General features: G+C 43.8%; 1 protein-coding gene across 1 annotated transcript in view; it reads left to right on the top strand.

The window, feature by feature from the left end:
• The first annotated feature begins 17,885 nt into the window (after positions 1 to 17,885).
• GALNT6 (polypeptide N-acetylgalactosaminyltransferase 6) overlaps positions 17,886 to 24,512 on the top strand; it is a 66,743-nt gene continuing 60,116 nt past the window's right edge. The window contains 1 exon segment of the mRNA XM_083169462.1: positions 17,886 to 17,986. The gene's annotated coding sequence lies outside the window, so the exon portion shown is untranslated.

Below are 24,512 nucleotides of genomic sequence, written 5' to 3'. Positions count from 1 at the left end.
TTGACCATACACACAAACAATACAATCCATATGTCTTCAGTACACAGCTCTTTCGTGGTTCTCATCTGACCTGTCTAATCACTCTTTCAGAGTCTGCTTCTTTGAATCCAACTTCTCTTTGCTACTTCTATCAACTGGAGAACCACAAAACTGGAGTGCCAATAGGTAGACCAAGAACCTCGATTATTGCTCAGCACTGTTGTTTTTTTCTTCCTGCCTCTAGGTCTGTCTGTCATTACCAAGTTTTGTTCTGTTACTGTTGCTCCAATAAAGCACATAGGAATATGCTCTGCTATATAAGAAAATATTAATACATAAATAATAAAATAAATATTTACAGAAGTACAAAGGCAACAGAATTCCACACAACCTTTACCATTTAGGTATAACAGTCTGGTTTAATTGGTTCTGCACACCATTTTATTTGGGACAACAAAAGAGGGATGTGACTGCTTCAATCACCACCGATCATCCGGCCACAATGGGGCACTGCATCATGGTTATGGTATAAATGGTAGAAAATGTCTAGGTCAACAGCCACTAGGTTGACAGTAATGGTTGACAGTGACTATGTCGACACGTTGAAATGGATGACATACCCACGTTTAACATTAACAATATGTTAAGACAAGCTTATGATCGACATAGACATGATTAAGGGCTCCACTCGCCATGCTTCTATTATATTCCTACTCTTTGCCCATTTGGATAGTAAAGTACAAAAAAAACACCTTCTTGAAGGAAATAAACATGAAAAACTCACGTCGACCATTTATTTCGACCATGTCTATGTAGACCATAAGCCTGTGTCGAACTTTTATGTATGCCGACCGTTTCATTGTGTCAACCTAGTCACTGTCTACTATGAGTGGTTGACCTAGACATTGTCTACCCAGTCAGTGGCGCAACTACAAAATTTGTGCCCCCCCTCCTGAAAATTTTAGCAGTGCCCCCCCCTTCTCCCCAGTAAATTAAATCCCCCAAACCCTGTCTTACCCCTCCACTTGCCACCACAGCTGCCGGGTCTGCGCTCCTTGTGCTCTTCCTGGCTACTGCTGCTAATGAAAATGACCCTCACAAAATGGTTGCTGCTAACAGCAGACCATTTTTAAGCATGCTAGAGGAGGTTGCCTCCTCCTCTAGCATCTTCAAAAATGGTCTGCAGTAAGGGGGCGGACAATTTGTGATGCCCATTTTTTTTTTTTTCCAAAATGTTTTTATTAGGAGTCGGCACATTAAACATGGTACATAGAAAACAGAATACTTTGAGACATCAAATATCTGTACAATGATGGCTGTAATAGCTCGACAATATATAGTACATGTGAAGTGATATTAAACGATATTGAAGTTGTACTTTCTCTGTGAGTTTTCCTAGTTATCCCTATGACAGAGAGGTAATACCAGGGCAGAGTGTCATGTCAGCCTAATGATTCCTGATATATATTCTACACAACAAAATTTTGTAGAAGAGTACAGTGGGTGCCCAAAAGTGCCAAAATTTTCTTATAGTATAGCATGAAACAAACATTTTTATATTTATTTTGAACTATAACTCGAATAGTTAACAGAACTAAACAAAGTAAAAAGGGAAAGAAATAACATATCACCTTCAATCTACGTCCGGGAGCCATCGATCCATCCACAAAGAATCCATCCAGTATAGGTCAGATAAGATATAGGGAGTGGTATAGTAATTGTTTAAAGGGGAATAGGGTCATTATTAGCTAGTAGTTGGTAAGAATACCATGTAGTGTGTTGGAAACAGTTACGTATTGCTATTTTAGTTTGGGGGGGTAGAGTTTGTATAAATTTTTCCCAGCATGATGCCCATTTTTTAATAGCAGCAGGAGCCAGGTGGAGCACAGACCCAGCGGCAACGGCGGCAGTGGCAAGCGGATGGTTAAAGAAGGTCAGCACAGAGCAAGCCCTGCAGACACCGCGGTGGCGGTGCTGGTGTGGGCGCCGGGGGTCTGCGGGGCTATTGCTGCGGTGTGTTGACCTGCTTTACCCCTCTGCTTGCCGCTATTGTTACCCAGTGACTGTATGCCCTGTATCATAGGGTCAGTGTCCTATCCAAACATACCATAATCTCCACTGCCAGTGACTTTTTTTTAAGGGAGATTTAACTTGCAAGACATGGTTTTACCTTGTAAGTTAATTCCCCTTTCCCCATCTCACACTGCCGCTGAACTCGGGCGGCATTAAATCTAGCCCAACATTTTTTAAGTAACAGTATGTAATACAATACTGTAGGTTGATCAATAAGAGTCTATGGGGGAAATTTACTAAGATGTGTATTCTACTTCACATGTGATGTTGCTATGGGCAACCAATCAGAATCCACTTCTTATTTAGCACCCTTTAGAAGATAGTAGACAGGATCTGATTGGTTGCCCATAGCAACATCACATGTGAAGTAAAATACACATCTTAGTAAATTTTCCCCAATATATTTTAGGTACTTGTTTCCTAGCACGGCGCCCACCATTCCATCGTACGACAACTCATCGCATCGCAGGCAATATTGCAGCATGCGATGCAATTCGATTTTTAATTGTACAAGCACACAGATGGGTGCTTGCAATGTGATTCCATACTGTCATCCCCAGTGTCAACGCTGCCCGCACTATCAACGCCAACCCGAAGCGTGGTGATTGGCGGCGGTATGCATCCTCCGACCTTTTCCTACCCCACTATCCATGTCGGCGTGGAGTTGACTTCATATATTGTGGTGAGCGCAGAGTGCCACCGAGCCCGACTCGTGGCGAGCGCAGCGAGCCCCATGAGGGGACGCGTAGTACAGGCCCGAAGCATGGCGAGCGCAGCGTGCCCCGCGAGTGGACATGGATTACTTTACATGTATTCCTCGTCCCCTCGCGGGGCACGCTGTGCTCGCCACGCTTCGGGCTCGGTGGCTCGCTGCGCTCCCCACACTATCTAACATCGATTCCACGCCGACGTGGATAGTGGGGGTATGAAAAGGTCGGAGGACGCGTACCGCTGTGCTCGACACACTTCGCGATGGCGTGGATACTAGGGGTTACATCTCATTGTAAGCACCCATCACATGTCATGGCATGGGTGCTTGTACAATGAAATATCGCATCGCATGCCATTTGCTGGCATGCACTCCTGTGCATTTAACATGGAGATCGCATCGCACATCATTCATAACGGTACGCAATGCCATGCGATGGGCGCCATGCTAGGAAACAAGTACCATATTTTATATGCATAGTAAAACTTTCTGCAGCCGTCTGGAAGTTTTATCACAATTACAAGAATATTCAGTCATTACTTTGCTGTCACTTTAGTATTGCTGTCGTTAGTTATGAAAATTAGCCAGGACAGTGAGTGAGTCAGTGAGACAGCATGATCCAAATCTGTGCTTGTTATTTGTTATGGTCACATCTTGCAGTGTCAGACTTGTGAATAACAGTGGTGGAAGTGTACATATCCCACTGGGACCGCAGCAAGTAAGGGTGTGTATGTATAAAGGAGGGGCCTTGTCTGGCTGCTGAGCAACAAACCTTCAGGATAGCTTTAATTAGTTGGAGCCGCCCGGAAGGCTTAGTTTTAAAAATATTTCTTTATGCCAATTCATTGACGAGGATGTACTAACAGATTTTTTCCCCCAGTTACTCAAAGATATTTTCTGTGGTGGAAAAATAGTAATTATTAAATCCCAGGACAGGCACCAGATTGAGCTGTATCTTTACGTTCCTTGTTGTTTAGCAACCAGGATACGATGGGAAACATTTCTGGAACTGATTCCATAGACAATTCAGCAAAACCTTGTGTTATGCATAGCAGTCAATAAAGCTGTTATTTTTCATGCACGGTTCAGAAAATGAAAGCAATCGTCTGATTGGCTGCAATAGGCAAATTTAAGGTTTCTTAACAGTTACTTGTAGAACAGGTATTTAGAAATGTTCTTCCCAGTTGAAGGCTGTAATTGTAAATTAAACAGCTATATTTCAACCTTTTGCTTAATGGCACAGAAACTGAGAGGTGTATTCAAGGCTTTCTGCGAGCTGTGACAGTGAGCAGTGCTGCCTGCTCGCTGTGTCAGTATTCAACTGACCACCTGCACACGCCGTTTCCCCCTCGCTAGGTGTTTGGAGCTAGGGGGAAAAGGTGTATGTGGCCGCTAAAACACTGAGGCTCACGGCTAAATGCAGCGGGCTCCCTGCATTAGCCACGAGACTCACTGTTTGGGGGTAAGCTTCCTGTCCTCTGACAACAAGGATTTCCACGTGGGGGTTAAACGACGAGGGTCTCTTGTTTTCGGTGATCCCCCCATCTAACCCCCTCGCCACCCGCATTGAATGCACCCCAGAAGATTGGAGAGTTGGAACAGCACCAACTGAATGAATACATAGATTTTCTACACACGCACATTCTCTTTTTGTACTATTACCAGTTATATACAGTATGTATATATATATATATATATATATATATATATATATATATGTCTCTTTGGAGTAGCACTTCCTTAGCTTGAATAGCTGTTAAAGGGTGCCCACCCTCGAAACGTTGTCGTAACCCTGCGGTGTAAGACGTTCATTATTGGGAGTGCCACCACGTGGAATTGTTTTATATATATATATATATATATATATATATATATAGTGGAGAGGTGGCTGGCACTCCAGATGGTGAACCCCAACTGGGGTTGAGGTGCCCCGGTGCACGGTGAAGTCAGGCGGGCTGATGATACAGGTATGGAGAGTGGATTTCCCGGCACTTGTAGGACTTTCAATAATGAGACAACCAAACTGAACAAGTCAGATCTGACTTGTTCAGTTTGGTTGTCTCATTATTGAAAGTCCTACGAGTGCCGGGAAATCCACTCTCCATACCTATATATATATATATATATATATATATATATATATATATATATATATATATAGAGAGATAAAGCACTTACCCCCCTTGGTTGTAGAAGGATAGGAACCGGCACACGGGTGGATGGTGAAGAAAAGTTGATTTATTGTACAAACATGATTGCACACAACGACAGCTGTACACCTGACAGCTGTTTCAACCGAAATAAACGGTTTTCATCAGAGGTTCACTGTCCATTTACAAATATTTTCGAGTCATGTTTTTCCGGTTAGGTGAAATACATGGACTTAATTGAATGAGCAATTTGGAGACCACCTGTGCTCATCCCTTATAAGGTCACTACAACATTTCATATCACTCATTAAGGGAATTATTAGATAGAGGGCGAGATGTACTAAAGGGAAAATGCGGTAAAACCCCCGTTTTACCGCATTTTCCTATGTACTAAAACCCGTTCGCAGCGATATCGCGGGGCAGGGTATCGCCACCTTTGGGTGGCGATACCCTATAGAAGCCTATGGGCTTCTTTTCGCCGCCCGCCGCGTCGCCGCAACCCCGCCGACCCCCCCTTTCCCCCCTCCCTTGGGCTTACCTTCTTGCAGGTCCTCCAGGACCCCGGAAGGTAAGCCCTTCCTCCCCCTAGCAACGCAGCCGGACGTCCTTCCGGCTGCAGGGGGAGGAGGAAGCGCCGGGGACAGCTTGCTTAGCTGTCCCCGGCGTGAAAGCAGCAGAAGCCGGCTGGGAGGTGACGGAGACCCCCCGCAGACCACAGTACAGGTATCGCGGGGGGCCTCCGTCACCGCATCGCGATGCCAGCCGCATATGTTAGTACATATGCGGCGGCATCGCGGCGGGGGGCGCGAAGGGCGGCGATGTATTTTAATACATCCCGCCCTAATTGCTTAATAACAATGTTGCATCATTAATGACTAAAGGGGTGTACACACGGAGCAAATTTGTGCTATTTTCTAAGCAATCTGACTAGATTGCTTAGAAAGTAAGCACAGATCTCTCCGTGTGTATGCTCCGAGAGATTAAATATCTCTTGCTAACTAAGTCAGTGCATGCAGTCACAATCTAGTCAGATTGCTTAAAAAATGACTGCAAATCTTTCTGTGTGTACAGAATGAGAGATACTGATCACAATCTCTCATTCTGAACCATTACCCTGACTTTTTTTGCTTAAGCAAAATTGCTTAGCAAAACCGCTTAGCAAAATCACTTAGCACAAATCTCTGCATGTGTATGTGCTCCCCATGGGAGATCTTGACATCTGCAAAATTGCTTAGCAAAATAGCTTAGCAAAATTGCTTAGCACAGATCTCTACGTGTGTAGGCCCCTTAATAGAGAGAATAGCTGACTGTCAAATTGTCAATTATGTTATAAATACTTGCAACATTGTATAACAAAGGACTTTTATAAGAATTTTATCTTTTAGCTTTCACTTTTCTCATACAGTATTAATATACTATCCATTTTTTGTGACATTTAGAATTTATATCTATCTATCTATCTATCTATCTATCTATCTGTCTGTCTGTCTGTCTGTCTGTCTGTCTGTCTGTCTGTCTGTCTGTCTGTCTGTCTATGTAACTATATGTATATATATATATATATATATATATATATATATATATATATATACATACAGACATTCCTCACTTAACAACCTACCTGTTTATCGACCACCCGGACTTACGACCCGGTCTTAGTTTAGCCTCCGCGCTGTGACTGCTCGGACTTACACCCCCTCCTGCTCCGATTTACGACCTGCCCGCCTACCCTCTCACAGTTCGGACCCGCCCAGACTGTTTAGCGACCCGCATCTCAGAAGTATTAAGGGGTTTTATATAGGTTTGTTTAGCGACCAATTCGCTTAATGACCGGGTCATAGGAACGGAACCCGGTCGTTAAGTGAGGAATGTCTGTATATCAATAAAGATTTGCCTTTTATAACGTTATTTGATCCATGTACAAAATAGCTTTTTTTTCTTGTTTGTGTGATTTATAATATAATAAACTCTGGGATAAAAATAGATAAGAATTTAAAATAAGTTCAGCATTGTTAAAACATAGCTTGGTGGATAAATCACAATACATGCAGTATGTTATGTCTTCTGTACTGTAATTAGAGACAGGGTGTAGATAATGGATAATTCACTAACATGTAAACAGATCTTTTGCTATTGAATTAACTCAATGGCATTTTGCTTACTGTGTCATTTGTTCCTGTTCAGTGTAAAAAAAGATTTTATGACATGACATTTTAATGTTTAGAGGTTTTTTTTGTAAAAAATATTATTATTTAATACAATTTTATTACCAGATGGGTGAATTTTTCAGGTTCCAGTATATAAGTCTATAGTATCTATGCCGACAATCAAAAGATCCACAACATATGGTACACATGTATATAATGTTGAAATGGCCAAATAGTCAACAGGTAAAAGGTAGGCGGTGCTTAAGGTCGACAGCTACAACAGATTGGCATGGTCAAATGATCGACAAATGATTTTTTCTTCATGTGTTTACAACTTTTGCTTGATTTACTTTCCACGTGGTCTATGACTGGGAAAAGTGGCGAGCACAGTAGTAACAGAGTGAGCCACCTTGCCAGAAGCGTGGCAAGCAAGGGAAGACCCTGAGGATACATGTTTACACTGATTGTGCTTACATATGATTAAACATACAAAATGGCCTAAAAAAAAATTACAAAATATAACTTTTTGTGTAAATCTCCGGTTAATCTTCTCATGTCGACCTTTGACCTTGTGTCCTTTTGTAACCATCGACCTTAACCACTATCTACTTTGAATTGTTCAGTCTTGATCCTGCAGAACTAATACTGTACATGTTATACTAGCCCACTTAAAGGCTGCTGCCTCCGGGAAGAATTATTTACACCTTGTAGCAGGGCTTCCTGCTGCCAGCGTGTATTTGTAGGTTTGTTTTCTATACATATTATTTGAAACAGTGTGGAACTTGTGGGTTGTGGGCCTGGGTGCAAAAACATAATTTGGGCCCTGCTACACCGCCCCGTCCCAAGTTAACAATATGCAACATAGCAGTTGGTGACAAGGACAGGCAGAGGGTGACAGGGAGAGGCAGAGGGTGATAGGGAGAGCCCGAAGGAGGCAAAGTGTTACAGGAAAAACCAGTGGGTGACAGGGGCAGCAGTCAGGCCCCTTAGTCCTTAAGGGTCCCAGTGCACTGCCCCAATAGTAGTTCCGCCTCTGATTTGAAATGAGGGAATGTAGGCAAGCAGGAAGCCACAGTCTGAGTTATATAATATTTATATTAGACCATATAAAACTTCAGTTATATCTCCAACTTGTTTTTTTTTTTTCTCTTTTTTTTGTTTGTTCCGGGATTCTTACATAAGTATAATAAACCGTAATAATCATGTTTTTCTGTTTACTAGATGAGAGGATGTGACATTTTCTGCAGTACTAGTATCATGTTTTCTGCATTATGAAGTCTGTAATCTGAAGCTTTAAACAAATTATAATGAGACATGACCTCAATTTAAGTCCTGTTTTCTCAGTGTGTCATAAGAAATCATAAGCTTGAACACCCAGACTTTCCACTGTGTGTGCTGCAGCTTCGGTATATTATGTATGTCACAATATGCTTTGGCAGCTGCTATGAGCGTGCTACTATTAATACCACTTCTTGTTTTTATTTATGATTCGGTAAAGGATGGACGGGGAAAAATATGTAATTACCCCCCTGGGCCACTATTATTTTTACAGTTGAGTGACAGACAAGGGTCCAACCCGTGCTGTATTTATATCTATATCTATAGCTTGTTAGTGTTTTTTTGGATTACGACATCCCATTGGCCCATACTAAAAGGCACATAGCACAAATATCTGCAATGACTACATAGATGATTCCCAAAGTAGCCCCTAATAGTTAAGATATGAACTTTTTACCAACACCTCAGTAAAACATTTCCATTTTTTTATTTTATTTGCTTATTTTCAGGCTGTTTCCGTACAATAGATTCTGAATCTACGGTGCCTGAAACTCAAACAGCTGCATCTATCATTCGTAATTCATCTTGACCAGACCCCAGAGTTCGTTAGTTAAACCAGATTTCCATGAAACCCAATACACCAGGATAGCCATCAGTATTTATGGTAGTCAGCACGGGCGTATCCATAATGGGTGCAGAGTGTGCTTTGACATCTGGGCCCAGTGGGGCCCACATTCCACACCGTGCACCCATTATAGATACTTACCTCTGTCAGCAATGTAGATATCACTTGAAAGGAGAACTGTGTATGCATACTACAGAAATCACCAGAAAAATGGTGGCCATGCATTTTCTCAGAGATTAGCTAATGCGCAATAGACTGGCACAGAGTCAATTTTCTGTCGCTCATACTGTACTTGCACTTTGAGAAAAAATGTTCTACTTCAATGTAAAGTTGCAATCCTGTTGAACGTGTCCTTCACAGCTGCAGTCCTAAAACCACAACCTATTGATAGATGCCTACAAGTTGGTAGATACTAGGTTGGACAACTAGACAGACAGACATGTATAAACACTAAATACAAGATCTATATCATTGTTCCAGCACAGTGTAATTCCCCGTAATCGCAAGTGATCACGTGAGAGAGCCCTGCCAGATGAAAGGGTACCGTCCGGACACCAGGGATCAAAGGTTTGCGCATGTCATTACATTGGGGTGTGCGCCTTCGGAAAAACATTTTAAGCTGTGTGTGGGGATGTCTAGAACCAATCAGGGTGTGATCTAGCATTATCTTTCATTCATTAATCCAATTATTTTCATAATTAATCCCAAGCATTCACATATTACACATACCCAGAGTAGTGCCACTTACGCATAGTTCCCAAAGTAGTGTCCCATACACTCAGGCCCCGTGCCACCACTAGGCAGCTTTAGGCATTTGCCTGTGAGTACCAGCCACTGGATGGCGGCACTTGAGAGCAGGCCAGCGGCCACACCCCCCGTGGTGCCAAATGAACGGTGCCCGCACACAGCCTTCCCCCGCCTGGGGCGCTGAGATGCCTTGCACCGGTCCAGCATACATTTAATGATTACCTCATTCTTTTTAATGTGCAGCCTCCCCCCTCCACCAAAAAAAGTCACCTCCTCTCCTCCTGGCAGCGCATCTCTTCTTCTAGTGTCCCCTATGTCTGCAGCAGCTGCTTCCTCCTGTCTCCTGGCTGACCACTCACTGACAAAAGGGCTCACAGTGATGCTGCCTGTGGGGAGCCGCTGCTTTGCTGCCTGTGCAGAGCACTGAGTTAGCTGACTTTACCCCCTCAGCTATGGCACTTCAGTTACAGGGCCTCTGTTGGCCCTTGGCCATTTGAAATGCGGTGCAGGCTCATGAGCCAGTCAAAGCTTGCAGTCCGACAGCTGCACTGATTAGCTGCCAGGCCACGAGCTCTGATAAACTCACAAGCTGACGCCATGTTTCAAATGGCCTCTACGGCACTTCAGCTAGAGGGTCTTGGGCAACCCTTGGCCATTTGAAATGCGGCGCCAGCTCATGAGCCAGTCAGAACTTGAAGCCAGACAGCTGCACTGATTGGCTGCCAGGCCCTGAGTTCTGATGGGCTCATAAGCGGACCCTACATTTCAAATAGCCAAAATGCTACCGGAGGCCCTGCAGCTGATGCGCCGTAGTGGCAGGGGGTACAAGCAAGGTGTCTCCCCTTTTGAATGGTGAACGGCGCCATTACTTTGAGTAAAAATAAATAAGGGTGTGCCCATCAGTAAGCTTTGACACTTCTTTCTTTTTTTCTGGCTCTCTTATTGGCCCATGTTGTGACTCTAAAACTATATATTGCTCAGCGACCAAATTGCTCAGTGTCACATTTTCATGAGCGACAATATCCCCAGTGATTCTGGCTAGAATCGCCCCATGTGTATGGGGCTATACCCTAGATAATTGCTGACAGCAGAATCCAACTCAGCTCCAAATTCTCTCATTTACTCGTCTGCTGCAACAGCTTGCCTGTTTGCATGAGGAGGAAACAACAGAACTTAGGGTACTTCCACATATTGGACCATACCATTTATATACTTGAGTATTATATAAACTCATTGCATTTATTCAGTATTCAGTGTTCACAGATACCATATGTAATGTAAGTAGTGCGCCATCCATCAGGTAGATCTTTTCTCACTCCACTCATTCAGTCTGTCACCACATGATTATTTATGGATAACACACTGCTTTGTCTTGCAAGTATGTTAGATTGCATTTAAGCACTTCACAGTCACTGGTGTCTTTATTCTCCTATGTGGATAAATAATAGCACACTGGGTATCTATCTCTGAGAATTTGGTTGGCATAGATGCGATTGAAGATTGTCATACTGACACAAACATATTGCAATGGGATTGTGTACAATCATCCATATGTCAATTTTGCTATTTAATTCTCATGGCAATATCAAATGTGCAAGTTTTATTAATTATGCAATTACGGTGAATTACACCATGATGGAACAATGATATAGATCTATCACAGAAATTTGACATCGTTAAGGGGCCTGTAGGCAGCAAACGACTGCTGCTTAGCGAGCCTTACTGAATCAGGCACAGAGTGACAGGCTTGGGCATATACAGACTCTTTAATAGAGCTAAGTAAACAACATGTTCCTGCAGTATAATCACCTAACCTTTAAGTCTGGTGACTTACATTTGTGAAGTTATTACAGCTGGTAAGTCATGCACAATAACACAGATAAGAGATAGCTTGTAGTGTTTAACCATTTAACTATATGGTCAACAACTGCGTTGCATGTTCAACTTTATTACAAATAAGAAAATATATATATATATATTAGTTTTTTTTCATACTTTATGAATAATTGCAATTGTATATGAGCATCATAGAAAAATTGTACAGATGTCAAAGCACCGGGCCCGAAGAAATGTGGGTTGGTTTATATTAGATTGTGCATCTCTCCCAACATGACCCATTCCAGGAGGGACAAATACAGTACTCTCTACCTGGACTCCTCTTATATGATTGGCATTTCCTGAGTTGAACTATTTGATTGATAAGAAAGGTCTTTGCAATCATAACTTAAGAAGGATTTTCAGGTAAAGAGCATTTTGTCCCTCCTGGGATAATTCATGTTGGGAGTTATTTATTTATTTATTTATTTACAGTTTCTTATATAGCGCAGCAGATTCCGTTGCGCTTTACAATAGTAGACAGTGATAAGACAAACTGGGTAAACAGACAGACTCGGAGGTAGGAGGGCCCTGCTGCAAGCTTACAATCTATAGGGATATAGGGGGGAAACATAAGGACAGGCACCAGTAATAGCATAGCAGTTACAAGTCCAGAAGGGATGCTATATAATACATAAGTGCCTCGGAGGGTTATGCATGTAGAACTTAAATATGATAGGCTTGCCTGAAGAGGTGAGTTTTCAGGGAACGCTTGAAAGTTTGGAGACTGGTGGAGAGTCTTAATGTGCGTGGAAGGGCATTCCATAGGATGGGAGCAGCCCGATAAAAGTCCTGTAATAATGAATGGGAGCTAGTGATCCGTGCAGAAGAGAGACGCAGATCTTGTGTAGAGCGTAGTGGTCGAGATGGGAGATATTTTGTGATAAGTGCAGAGATATATGCTGGTGCAGTATGGTTAATAGCTTTATAAGCAAGTAGAAGTGTTTTATATTGAATACGGTAATATACAGGCAACCAATGGAGGGACTGGCAGAGCGGATCAGCAGACGATGAGCGTCTTGCAAGGAAGATCAGCCTAGCAGCAGCATTTAAAATTGATTGCAGTGGTGAGAGTCTGTTCTTGGGAAGACCAGTTAGGAGACTATTGCAATAATCAATGCGGGATATAATGAGTGCATGGATAAGAGATTTGGTAGTGTCTTGTGTGAGATAGGGTCGTATTTTGGATATGTTTTTTAGATGCATGTAACATGATTTGGAGACAGATTGAATGTGGGGAAGAAAGGACAGTTCAGAGTCGAGGATGACCCCCAAGCAACGAGCTTGTGGGGTAGGGTAGATTATCGAGTTGTCAACAGCGATGGAGATGTCAGGATGGTAACTGTTCTTATTTGGCGGGAATATAAGTAATTCCGTTTTGGAAATATTGAGTTTGAGTTGGCGACAAGACATCCAAGATGAGATGGCAGAGAGACAATCAGAAACTCGACCCAAAACCACTGGTGACAACTCTGGGGTTGATAGATAGATTTGAGTATCATCAGCATACAAGTGATACTGAAATCCGAAAGAGCTGATTAGTTTGCCAAGAGAGGAGGTATAGATTGAGAAGAGCAGAGGACCTAAGACTGAACCTTGCGGAACTCCGACTAACAGAGGTAATGAAGAGGAAGTAGAGTTAGAGAAGCGAACACTGAAAGAGCGATCAGATAGGTAAGATGTGAACCAGGAAAGGGCTGTATCATTAAGACCAAGGGAGTGTAGTGTTTGTAAGAGAAGAGAGTGATCGACGGTGTCAAAGGCAGCAGAAAGATCAAGAAGAATAAGTAGTGAGTAATGGCCTTTAGACTTAGCCGTTACCAGATCATTCACCACTTTAGTCAGTGCTGTCTCAGTGGAGTGTTGAGAGCGAAAACCTGACTGAAGTGGGTCTAATAGGGTGTTAGAGTTAAGAAAGTTTGTGAGGCGAGAGTAGACAAGTCTCTCCAGTAGCTTGGAGAGGCATGGGAGCTGAGATATAGGACGATAGTTAGAGAGAGAGTTAGGGTCAGAATTCTGTTTTTTTAGAATAGGAGTTATCACTGCATGTTTGAGCAGAGAAGGAAAAGTACCAGTAGTAAGAGAGAGATTACAGATTTTAGTTAAGGTTGGAATAATCACAGGAGATATATTTTTAATGACTTGCGCAGGTATAGGATCGAGAGGAGAGGTAGTAGAGTAAGAGGATAAGAAGAGTGCGGATACTTCCTTTTCATTTGTGGGCTCAAATGAAGAGAAAGTGCCAGAGGGTTCAGGTGGGAAAGAAAGAGGGTTAGAGGTTGTGGAAGAGCATACCATTTCATCTCGGATGTTATCAATCTTGTCCTTAAAGTAGGAGGCAAGTTCTTGTGCACTGATGGTAGCCGGTGGGGGAGGAGGGGAAGGGTACAGAAGAGACTTAAAGGTGTTAAAAAGTCGCTTAGGGTTGGTGGCATGAGAAGAGATGAGAGATTGGTAGTATGTTTGTTTGGCAGTGTCCAAAGCATTGCTGTAGGAGTAGTAGCTAGTTTTATATGCGAGGAAATCAGTCGTACTACGAGATTTGCGCCATTGGCGTTCTACTTTACGTGACTGATTTCGTAGTTGTCTTGTTGTTTTGGTGTGCCACGGTTGGCATCTAAGCCTACGTGGGGTGTAATGGGTAGCTGGAGCCACGTCATCAAGGGCTGTTTCAAGAGTCTGGTAGAGGTGGGAAACAGCAGAGTCAGGAGAGGTAAATGTAGAAATTAGTGAGAGCTGTTGTTGCAGGGAGGTGGTAAGTTGTGGAAAATTAATTGCATTAGTATTTCTACGGGTTAAAGTAGGCTTGCATGATTTCAGTGTCAGTGAGCTTGGGGTAATGGAAGAGAGTGAGAGGGTAATGAGATTGTGATCAGAGAGAGGGAAGGGAGTGTTAGTAAAATCAGAGACTGAGCACAGCCTGGTGAAAACAAGGTCAAGGCAGTGGCCTTCCTCATGAGTAGAGGAGTCAGACCACTGGGAGAGGCCGAGAGAGGAGGTTAGAGAGAGGAGTTTGGAAGCATGCAAAGATGGTGGACTGTCAATAGCAATATTGAAGTCACCCAGGATGACAGTGGAGATGTCAGAGGATAAGAAATGGGGGAGCCAGGCAGAGAAATCTTCTAGAAATTGAGTTTTGGGAAGCCCAGGTGGGCGATAGATCGCAGCAACACGCAGAGAGAAAGGGGAAAAAATCCTAATAGAGTGAACTTCAAATGATGTAAATGTGAGTGAAGGAGCAGATGGTAGAACTGAGTATGTGAAGTCTTGTGACAGTAATATACCAACCCCACCTCCTTTACAGTTACCAGGCCTGGGGGTGTGAGTGAAGTGGAAACCACCATGTGACAGTGCTGCAGGCGAGGCCGTGTCTGATTGTGTGAGCCAGGTTTCTGTAACTGCCAGCAGGTTGAATTTGTGAGAGATAAAGAGGTCATGGATGGATGTTAATTTATTGCAAACAGAGCGTGCATTCAATAGGGCACATTTAAGTTGTTTGGAGTGTGGTGGGAGGCATGTGATATTTATGAGGTTAGCCGAATTTCTAGGCATACAACCAGTAAACTCTGAGTGGGACAGGTGGTTTGGGCCTGGGTTTGGTGATATGTCACCAGCTAATAAGATTAGAAAGGAGAGATAGATAAAGGTGGATGTTATGGATTGTGTATAAAAAATTTAACCCAATGGAGTATCTTGTATTAGTTTGATAATGCCCAGACACCCAGACAGGGAGGAGGAAAAGCTGGAATCCCTGTGTCACTTACAGCTCTCTCCACCCTCCTATCTCTCCTCTGGTTAGGAATCTCCATTGATAGCTCACGAACCCTGTCCTGCCCGCATTCTGACTTTCTGGTTTTGTTGCAGCATAAGAGTTACAGTAAGTGATACCAGTGCGCTCTGGCTTGGGGACCGCTGACAAAGGGGTTGGGGGTGGCAGGGTACAATCAAAGATTATAGACAATATTAAAAGGCATAAAAATATATTTGATCTAGCCTCTACGTATGAATCAATGGGGCAGATGTATTAAGCCTTAAAAAGAGATAAATGCAAGGGTGATAAAGAGATATAAACGTCCAGCAGTAGCCTGAAGAAAAATAGCTCTCAAATTCATTCTGTGAAATTGAATGGTAAAAAAGAAGCAGTCACCGTATTTTGACACTGACTGACTGCGGATCTGATCACCTGCTTGTGCTTCGGCATGCACATTGGTTGCACCAGCAAACATTCAGAGCATTCAGAGCATTGCTTTCCATCAGAAATAAGACTGCAGGACCAGTTCATCAGAAATAAAATAACAAAGGTAAAATTGCTGGCTGCATCAAGTCCAAAGAATGCTGGTGACACCCCAGTGTTTCCCAAACCACCCCATGTTTACTCCCATAAATGCTACTTGTCAATCACTTTGCATCCAAATCCTCACTACAACCATGTTTGCATACTCATCCACTCGCATGCAGCCGCACGGACGAAAAATCATTTGAATGATCTATTGATTTTTCTTCCCTTCGCAAACTAAAGTAAGGCTAGACTTCCTATTATTCTGGCTGGAGATGGCCGAATTTGGGGCAGGAGCTTTCCTGCTGCTGCAGCTCAGTACCGCCCTCCAGTGGCCAGTGCCCTAGGCAAATGCCTAAAGCTGCCTAGTGGTGGCGCGGGGGGGGGGGGGGGCGGGGGGGGGCATTGTAAGCTTATCAGGAGGGCCATCTTTCCACACTTCATGTTAATGGGGACTGTGCAAAATATCTGTGTTTTATAAAGAATAATTGTACAAATTAGACTGTCCGGTTTTAAGGCTGGGTACAAAAGATACAGTATATCTGCAGATCAGTGGATGTGCAAATATGCCTGCAGACGGACGGCACAGTGTGTCCTACATACATACATACTGCCAGATCAGTCCTGACTGATATCACAACTGGGCGGGCATGTACATGTGCCCGGCCTGTTGCGCTGTCAATCACTGCTGACTTGTGCAGCAGGTGTACCGGCGGTCTGCGAATCACCCATACACACAGCATGATGTGCCGATATACTGTATGTTTATATGTATCAATCTTTGGCTGTGGTACAATGTCGATGCAATATGTCTGTGAACAATGTCATTCACAGGCTTATCACTGGTACACACTGGTCGATAGACCTGCGATATATCGCCCAGTATAACTGGCAGTGACAGGGTGGGTGTGGTGTGAGAACCATTAACAGATTGCAACATTTTTCCCCTCTAACATATTGCCAATCACATTAATTATATTTCCCTACTAATGACCTACAATATATGGTAATAAATTAGTATAGACGTAGCCACGCCCATCATTGCCACGATTCCACCTCTCGAGCTTGTTTGTCGTGGGAATTGCCACGCTGGGATATCGCCACTCAATACTTTTTTATTAGACGTGGGAGCAAAGTATACGCACGCACGCACATGGGCCCTTATTCTGATCTGTGCGGCCAGATCAGAATATGCGGCCAGGACCGTGCAGGCGAATCCCCGCCTTCCATACGGATCGCCACCTCCGTCCGTACGCGGATATGTGGCGGTCCGCATGAAAGTGGACGGGGATACGCCTCCTCCATCTTGGGAGCAGCCCCTGCATTCGATGGTCGCCGACCATCGAATGCAGGGCCGCACGCTCCACCAGCTCCCGCCACCCTAGACCACACGGACACTTGTCCGTATGAAATCATGTATGGGGGCGGGCAGCTGACATCCGGCGATGTCAGCTGCCCGCCCCCTACACATGCGTCACGGCTTTATTACCATGCATACGCCCAGCGTTTGCATGGGAACGCCCATGAAACGCGGGGCGTATGCATAGGGTAATGAGGCTAAGTAGCCCTTCACGCCCCTCTCCGCCCCCTGTGCGGCGTCTAAAAAAAACGTACGGCGAAACCTCTTGCACATGCGCAGAGTGACCTCTGCACATGCGCAGACGAAAACCATCGGCGGTACGACCGCAAGCGGCAAACACCGCACCAACCAGAATAAAGGCCATGGTGACGGGATCGCCGCGCCATTCTCCACAGAAGTTGCACGTGGTAATTTGCACAGCAACGATGGGTGTGGCTACATCTGTATATCAAATTAATGAAATTCTAGAGATAAGATTGTAACTTATGTGTTGTGTGTGTATAACAAAGAATGAAAACAATATATCCAATTAATAGTTAATTTTTTTTTTTTTTTTTAAATAGTGGTTTCAAATAAAAAAATTACGAAAACCAAAGATGCAAAGTTTATTAAAAAGGATACTGCACATGAAAGAGACATTTGTACATGCCCATTATCAGCTGCAGGGGAAGCTCTAGGACCCGGAGGAGCTGTGTCCGACTCCTGCCTCCCACTGGGATACACCTGTTTGGCAGCAGCCTGATCAGTGTCCCTCCCTCCCCGGGCAGGTAATGCTGCTTTGTCTGTCTCTATACTGTGCACTGACTCCTCCTGTGCCTCAGTGACCGCATCATTTCCTGAGTGATTTACAGTAAGTGGCTACATTGGTCTAGTAGCACCCGCGCTTCTCTCTCTGCCAGTTGCCGAGCCCGCTGCACCAGCGCCACCCATCCGCTCACTATGCTGTAACTGACTGTACCATCCAGACTGCCCGGTCCCCAGCAACTCAGGACTACAGGTAATCTGACCTTGCCCCTATTAGGGGGGGCTTTAAACTTCCTCTAGTAGTGTAGTTAACTCAACGTGCTCTGGGAAGTCTGCAACACATTGCACAGCACAGAGTGACCTATCCTATCTATCTATCTATCTATCTATCTATCTATCTATCTATCTATCTATCATCAGCCTGTGTTACTTAATAGTGGCACGTTGCCTGCTGTACATTGGTATCTAGGGCTGAGCTGTGTGCCCTGTATGAGAGTCTCACCCCTCCCTTTACACGTTTGTCGTTTGTACACTTTGCAGCCATGGTACAGAGAATGCAGAGCACTTAATGAATGAAAGTTTGGGCAGAGATTGTCAGTGCCGGATGCTGGCTGGAGGGGTACAGTACATGATTTAAGAAATGTACAGCAGTTCCCTCTGCATGTGTCTAACTACTGTAGGAAGTCCTATTTCTGTGCCCTTTACTATGGGGCTAATGGAAACTATACCCTGAATGGTGTCCTAGGATATAATGTGCTGCTCAGTGTATTAGTAATATCATGTCAGGTTGATACAGTATCATAGTATGAAGCAGGGGAGCACAAATGTTAGGAAACCAGCAGCAGACTCGTCAGTAGTGACAGCTCTGAATTTTACAGCTGTATGTTCCAAATCACTGGTGCTTTTATTCATTTATTTCTTTATAAGCTTAATGTAGAAAAGTTACTCACTTATATGCACTTCCCAATTGTATTTGACATGTGAGCAAATGAGTGAATTATCCATTCTTGTTATGCACTTTATTCGCTCCATTGCATGGGTAAAGGGCATTGATGATCTAATGATTAGAGTATTCTGCATTCTAAAATATTGCTGTCTAATTCGATTACAATGCTCGCTGGTGTGGACCATACCATTGGGAGGGGTGTGTATATGTTAATATCTCATGAAAAGCAGGTAAGTGCACACTGGAGTGCGTATGCCCTTGGTTGCTGGTCTAGTGTTTGTGAAAGTGTGGAAAAGTTGCTGCAAGTTTGTCTAGTTCACACCCTATGTTTTCTATTCTTTGCTTTTCTGACGTGGAACATTTTCAGTTGAGGTGAGGTGTCAAGGTGTCATTGTTCTTGTGACCGCGTTTCAGGCCACCTCATTGCCTAATGTAACTCACTTGAGATCCATACTAAAACACTAATGAAACATTTACCTTCTTGTGTATATTAACTTAAGTATTGTGGTGCTTATTTTTTACCCCTTCATCACTGTGTACCCACACTTCTGGGTATACGGATGCTAGATCTACAGTGTTTAGACAGTCAATAGGTCGACATTGATAAAATGTTGATACAAGCAAAAGGTTGACATGGCAATGGCCGACATGAGTCTTTTTTTCATGTGGTGTGTTTTTTAATTATTTTTTTTACTTATTCATGCTTTACTATCCAGAGTGGAGCGCTGCACTATTTGGGGGTCCACATGTTAAGGTGTGAACAAAAACTGTAAAAAATTTTTTTTTCGATCTTGTCATGTGTCGACTATCAACTTTTCGACAGTTTGCACGCGTCAACCTTTTTGTCAATGCCAACCTTGTGCATATTGACCATTTCAGCCCCATACATACACTAGCCGACCTAGCTGATGCTGATATACTATAGTTAACTATATCGCATACGGCGGCCGATATGTGTGCACAGAAAGAACGATATTGGCCACCGATATCATTAAGTTACATCACTGGGACCCGCTAAACATGCAGGTTGTTTGGGGTTATATAGCTAAGATTATCTGCATGTTCACCAGACATGAATCATCATGCACATAAAGTATGAGCAGCACATACTTTTTGTACTGTGCGATGTGATGCCCGCCAGAGCATGCTTCGCATCGCACGTGTATGGGCACCCTTACTACAGAATATCCTTTAGTGTGTATGGGGCTTTACTGTCAACTTATTGACACTATTTAGACACTGTAGATCGTGAGGCCAAACTGTTCCTCGAGATCTACCAACGGTCCACGTTTTCCAGATCACCTAGCTACTGCACAGCTGTAGTCATTACTAACTGTCACATTTCAAACATGCTGCATTCATTCCTACTATAGATCCACAGGTTGCCTGAAACACATGAACTGTTGGTAGATCTTGAGGACAGGTTTGGCCACCCTGCTGTAGATCTTTTTAATCAAGAACCCACTTCACCTGATGACAGAAATATACGGGATGCAGTTAAAATCCCGGCGGTCGGGATCCCGGCGTTAAGAATCCCGAAGCCGGAATCTCGACCGCCAAATACCCGACACTTTCTCCCTCCGTGGGTGTCCACGACACCCCTGGAGGGAGAATAAATTAGCGTGGCGAGCGTAGCGAGGCACCGGGCCCGCTGCGTGGCGAGCGATCCACGTCCCCCCCCCTTGTCGGGATTTCGGCGGTCGGGATTTCGGCGTCGGGATTTTGAACGCCGGGATCCCGACCGCCGGGATTTCATACTGAATCCAAATATACATCTATATTGATAGAAATTGACAGTATCTGTACACATTTATGTAAACACCCTAGAGGACACTATGTACAATGCAGATATGTTATGTGTAGAGCAGAGGTTCTCAAATTTCTTGAATCACAGCGCTCTGGAGTATCCGGATTATTCTCCTGGCACCCCTAGGATAAAAGTCTTTAATTTTTTTTTTCTTATTGATACATATGTAGAAAAAAAATTGACCTTAAGTAAATCGTGCATATCTATCATGCTTAGGTTCAGTTATATGGTGCACATTGGTGATTCTGATTGTCTATATGCTTTATGATAGATTTTGCTTTTCACTTTGACCATTTATTTATTAACAGTTTCTTAAATAGCGCATACATATTCCGCAGCGCTTTACAGAGAATATTTGAACATTGACATCAGTCTGTCCCAGTGGGGGTTACGATCTATAATCCTTACCACATGTACACGCTCACACGTTCATTCTAAGTCCATAGACTACAGTGACTATCAGCATCGATATTGCAATCGGAAACAGGGATATCTTTTATATCGGCTGCGGAACCCCTGTAATACTTTCAGGGGATACATTTTAAGGGTATCCTCACCCCCTAAAAAATAATTGCAACATGTGAGTGACTTACTTTCATGTAGATAATGAAGATGCTGGATCCACTCACAGCTCATTCAAGGCTGTTTATGGAGGGTAATGAGACTTGGCATTTCCCTCATACAGGGAACATTTTCATCTGAGCCTGGTGGGAAAAGGGAATGGGGTGTGCGGGGAAGCATTTAAGTTCAAGGAGGAGAGAGAAGAGGAACACATGAATTGGTAGGTGTGAAGGGTGAAGGGCTTTCCACCTTGCACGTTATGCCACACAGTAGTAGCAGTGCCTCTTGCACATTATGCCACACAGTAGTAGTGGTGCCCATTTCATGTTATCCCACACAGTTGTAGCATTGCCCCTTGCTCGTTATTTCACATAGTAGTAGCAGTGTCTCGCCACTCTCCTCATCTTCCTCTCTATCAACCTATATGCAGAACTCACCTGGTGGACTTCTAACTCTTCCGCCACAGCTACTTGCTCTGTTCCATCAGTGGAGTGTGGAGACTAGAGATGACGTCTCTCCCTACAGACTGGGGTTGGAGAGGTTGTTTAAGGAGTTCCATGCAGGACCTCAGTGAAGGATCTAATATACACAAACAGTGGCCGCACCCGCCCTAGTTATCGACGGCCCCCTGCTCCCCAAACACGGAACACGCATGGCTGTTAGAGCCGTGGCAGACCCTATTGCCCTCCGGCTCTATGTTTCTTTTTTCTTAAATGCCAGAAACAACATTTGTTTTATTGGCTAAAGACATTTCCTAGTCCACGGAGTTCAACCTACTGTTTATAAAAGTTCTAAAATTAATTTTAGAGAGGCCTACTGAAAAATGTTCCTACTGAAAAATGTTCCTATCTTTCTTGATCATGGATTTTTAGCTAGAGATCCCGATGACCCAATGTGGTAAATTTACAAAGATGGGAGTTCTATTTCTCATGGGATGTTGCTATGGGCAACCAATCAGATACTATCTATTATCTTCTAGAAGGTGCTAAATAAATAAGAAGTCGATTCTAATTGGTTGCCTATAGCAACATCCTATGTGAAATGGAACTTCCCTCTTTGCAGATTTCTCTCAATGGGGCAGATGCATTAAGCCTTAACAAGAGATAAATGCCAGGGTGATAAGGAGAGATAAATGTCCAGCCAATCACCTGCTAACTGCCATGTTACAGGCTGTGTTTGAAAAAAGTCAGCAAGGAGCTGATTGGCTGGACGTTTATCTCTCTTTATCACTCTTGCATTTATCTCTTGTTAAGGCTTAATACATCTGCCCCAATGATTGTTATGTGTGAATACTGGTCCACTATTATATATTCTGCACATACAGTTCCATCACTCACATTCACATCATTTGAAGTTCACTCGATCAGGGTTTTCACCCCCTCTTTTCTCAGCGTGTTGCAGCTAGCTATCGCCCACCTGGGCTTCCCAATCAACAATTTCTGGAAGATTTCTCTGCCTGGCTCCCACACTTCTCATCTTCTGACATCTCCACCATCATCATGGGTGATTTCAGTATTGCTAATGATAACCCACTTTCTCCTCATGGTCTGACTCTTCTCACAAGGAGGGCAACTACCTTGCTCTTGTATTCACCAGGCAATGTTCTGTTTCTGAATTCACTAACACTCCAGTCCCTCTCTCTGATCACAACCTTATCACCTTCTCAACCTCTTCCATTTCTCCAACCTCTATAATACCAAAACCATGCAAGCTTCCTCTAACCAGCAGATATACTAATGCTATTGATTTTCAACAACTTTCTACCTCTCTGCAACAACTGTTCTTACCCATTTCTACACTTGCCTGTCCTGAGACAGCTGTATCCCACCTGAACCAGACTCTACAAACTGCCCTTGATGAAGTTGCTTTGAGCTACTCCTCACAATCCACATAGGCTTAGATGCCAACCGTGCCTCTAAGTTAGATTTGAACTTCAGTGGGGTAAATCTCAAAATCCAAGTGACTTTGTCACATTTAAGACTACCTACCACTCCTATTGTAATGCTCTGGATACTATTAAACAAACATATTTTCAATCTCTCATCTCTTCTAATGCCACCAACCCCAAGCAACTTTTTAATATATTTAAATCACCTCTTTAACCCTCCCTCACGTTCCCCACCAGCTAATGGGCCAGATGCACTAAGCTTTAAAAGTGATAAAAAGTCAGCCAATCAGCTACTACCTGCCATGTCACAGGCTGTGTTTGAAAAGTGACAGTAGGAGCTTATTGGTTAGTTGTTTATCACTCCATTTTATTTAAACTTTTGAAGCTTAGTGCGTCTGGCCCCATATCCGTGCACAAGAACTTGCTTCCTTCTTCAAGTACAAGATTGATATCACATACCCTCCAACATGACCCATCCCATTAGGTACAAAATGCTCTGTTCCTGGACTTCCCTGCCAGTGACAGTTTCAGATGTGAGCCTACAGCACAGTCCAATATTCAAAGAGGGGGGGGTCACATCAACTCTCAGTGATGTTTGGGATGGCAGCTGGTGTGGCTCCCCTTTTTGAATATTGGACTGTGCTGCAGGCTCACATCTGTAACTGCCACTGGCAGGGAAGTCCAGGAACAGAGCATTTTCTACCTAATGGAATGGGTCATGTTGGAGGGTATGATATCATCCAAGATGAAATGATATGCTTTTCTTCAGCCAGTGACTTGTTTGCTTCCTTTCTTTCCTGAGCCCTTTACCACTTTCTCCTCATTTGACCACATAATTGAGGTTGCAGTATCAACAATATTCTCATCCTCATACTCCACTAACTCTCCTCTTGACCCTATACCCTTACAAGTCAGTAACGCTGTCTCCTGTGCTTTTTCCTACCTTAACTAAAATACAGTATGTCAGGGCTCGACAAATCCCGGGCACCAGGTAGCCACGGTGACCAGATTCTGCTTCCTGGTTACCAGATTTTTTTTTTTTATGGAGGAAGCAGAATCTGGTCGTGGCAGCCCGGCCTCCCCGCACAAAGCCCTCCGCAGCAGCCCGGCCTCCCCTGCACACAGCCGCAGCAGCCCGGCCACCCCCGCAGGGCCCGCACACAAGCCTTATGTTTTCCGCGCCCTGCCCATTTTTTAAGTTACTAATGTGCTCTCCCCGTACCGCTGACCACGCCGCTGAGGGCACTGATGTTTCAGTGCATCGGAGGAATTGCTGACAGCCACTCTCAGCACAGGGAGAGGGGGAACAGTGGTGTGTCAGTGCGGTGGGGGGCACCTGTTAACAGT

The sequence above is a fragment of the Crinia signifera genome, chromosome 2, assembly GCF_055691185.1.
Source record: "Crinia signifera chromosome 2, ASM5569118v1, whole genome shotgun sequence".
Taxonomy (NCBI): Eukaryota; Metazoa; Chordata; class Amphibia; order Anura; family Myobatrachidae; genus Crinia; species Crinia signifera.
Note: the sequence above shows the minus strand (reverse complement) of the source record. Positions and strands in the feature narration are given on the sequence as shown.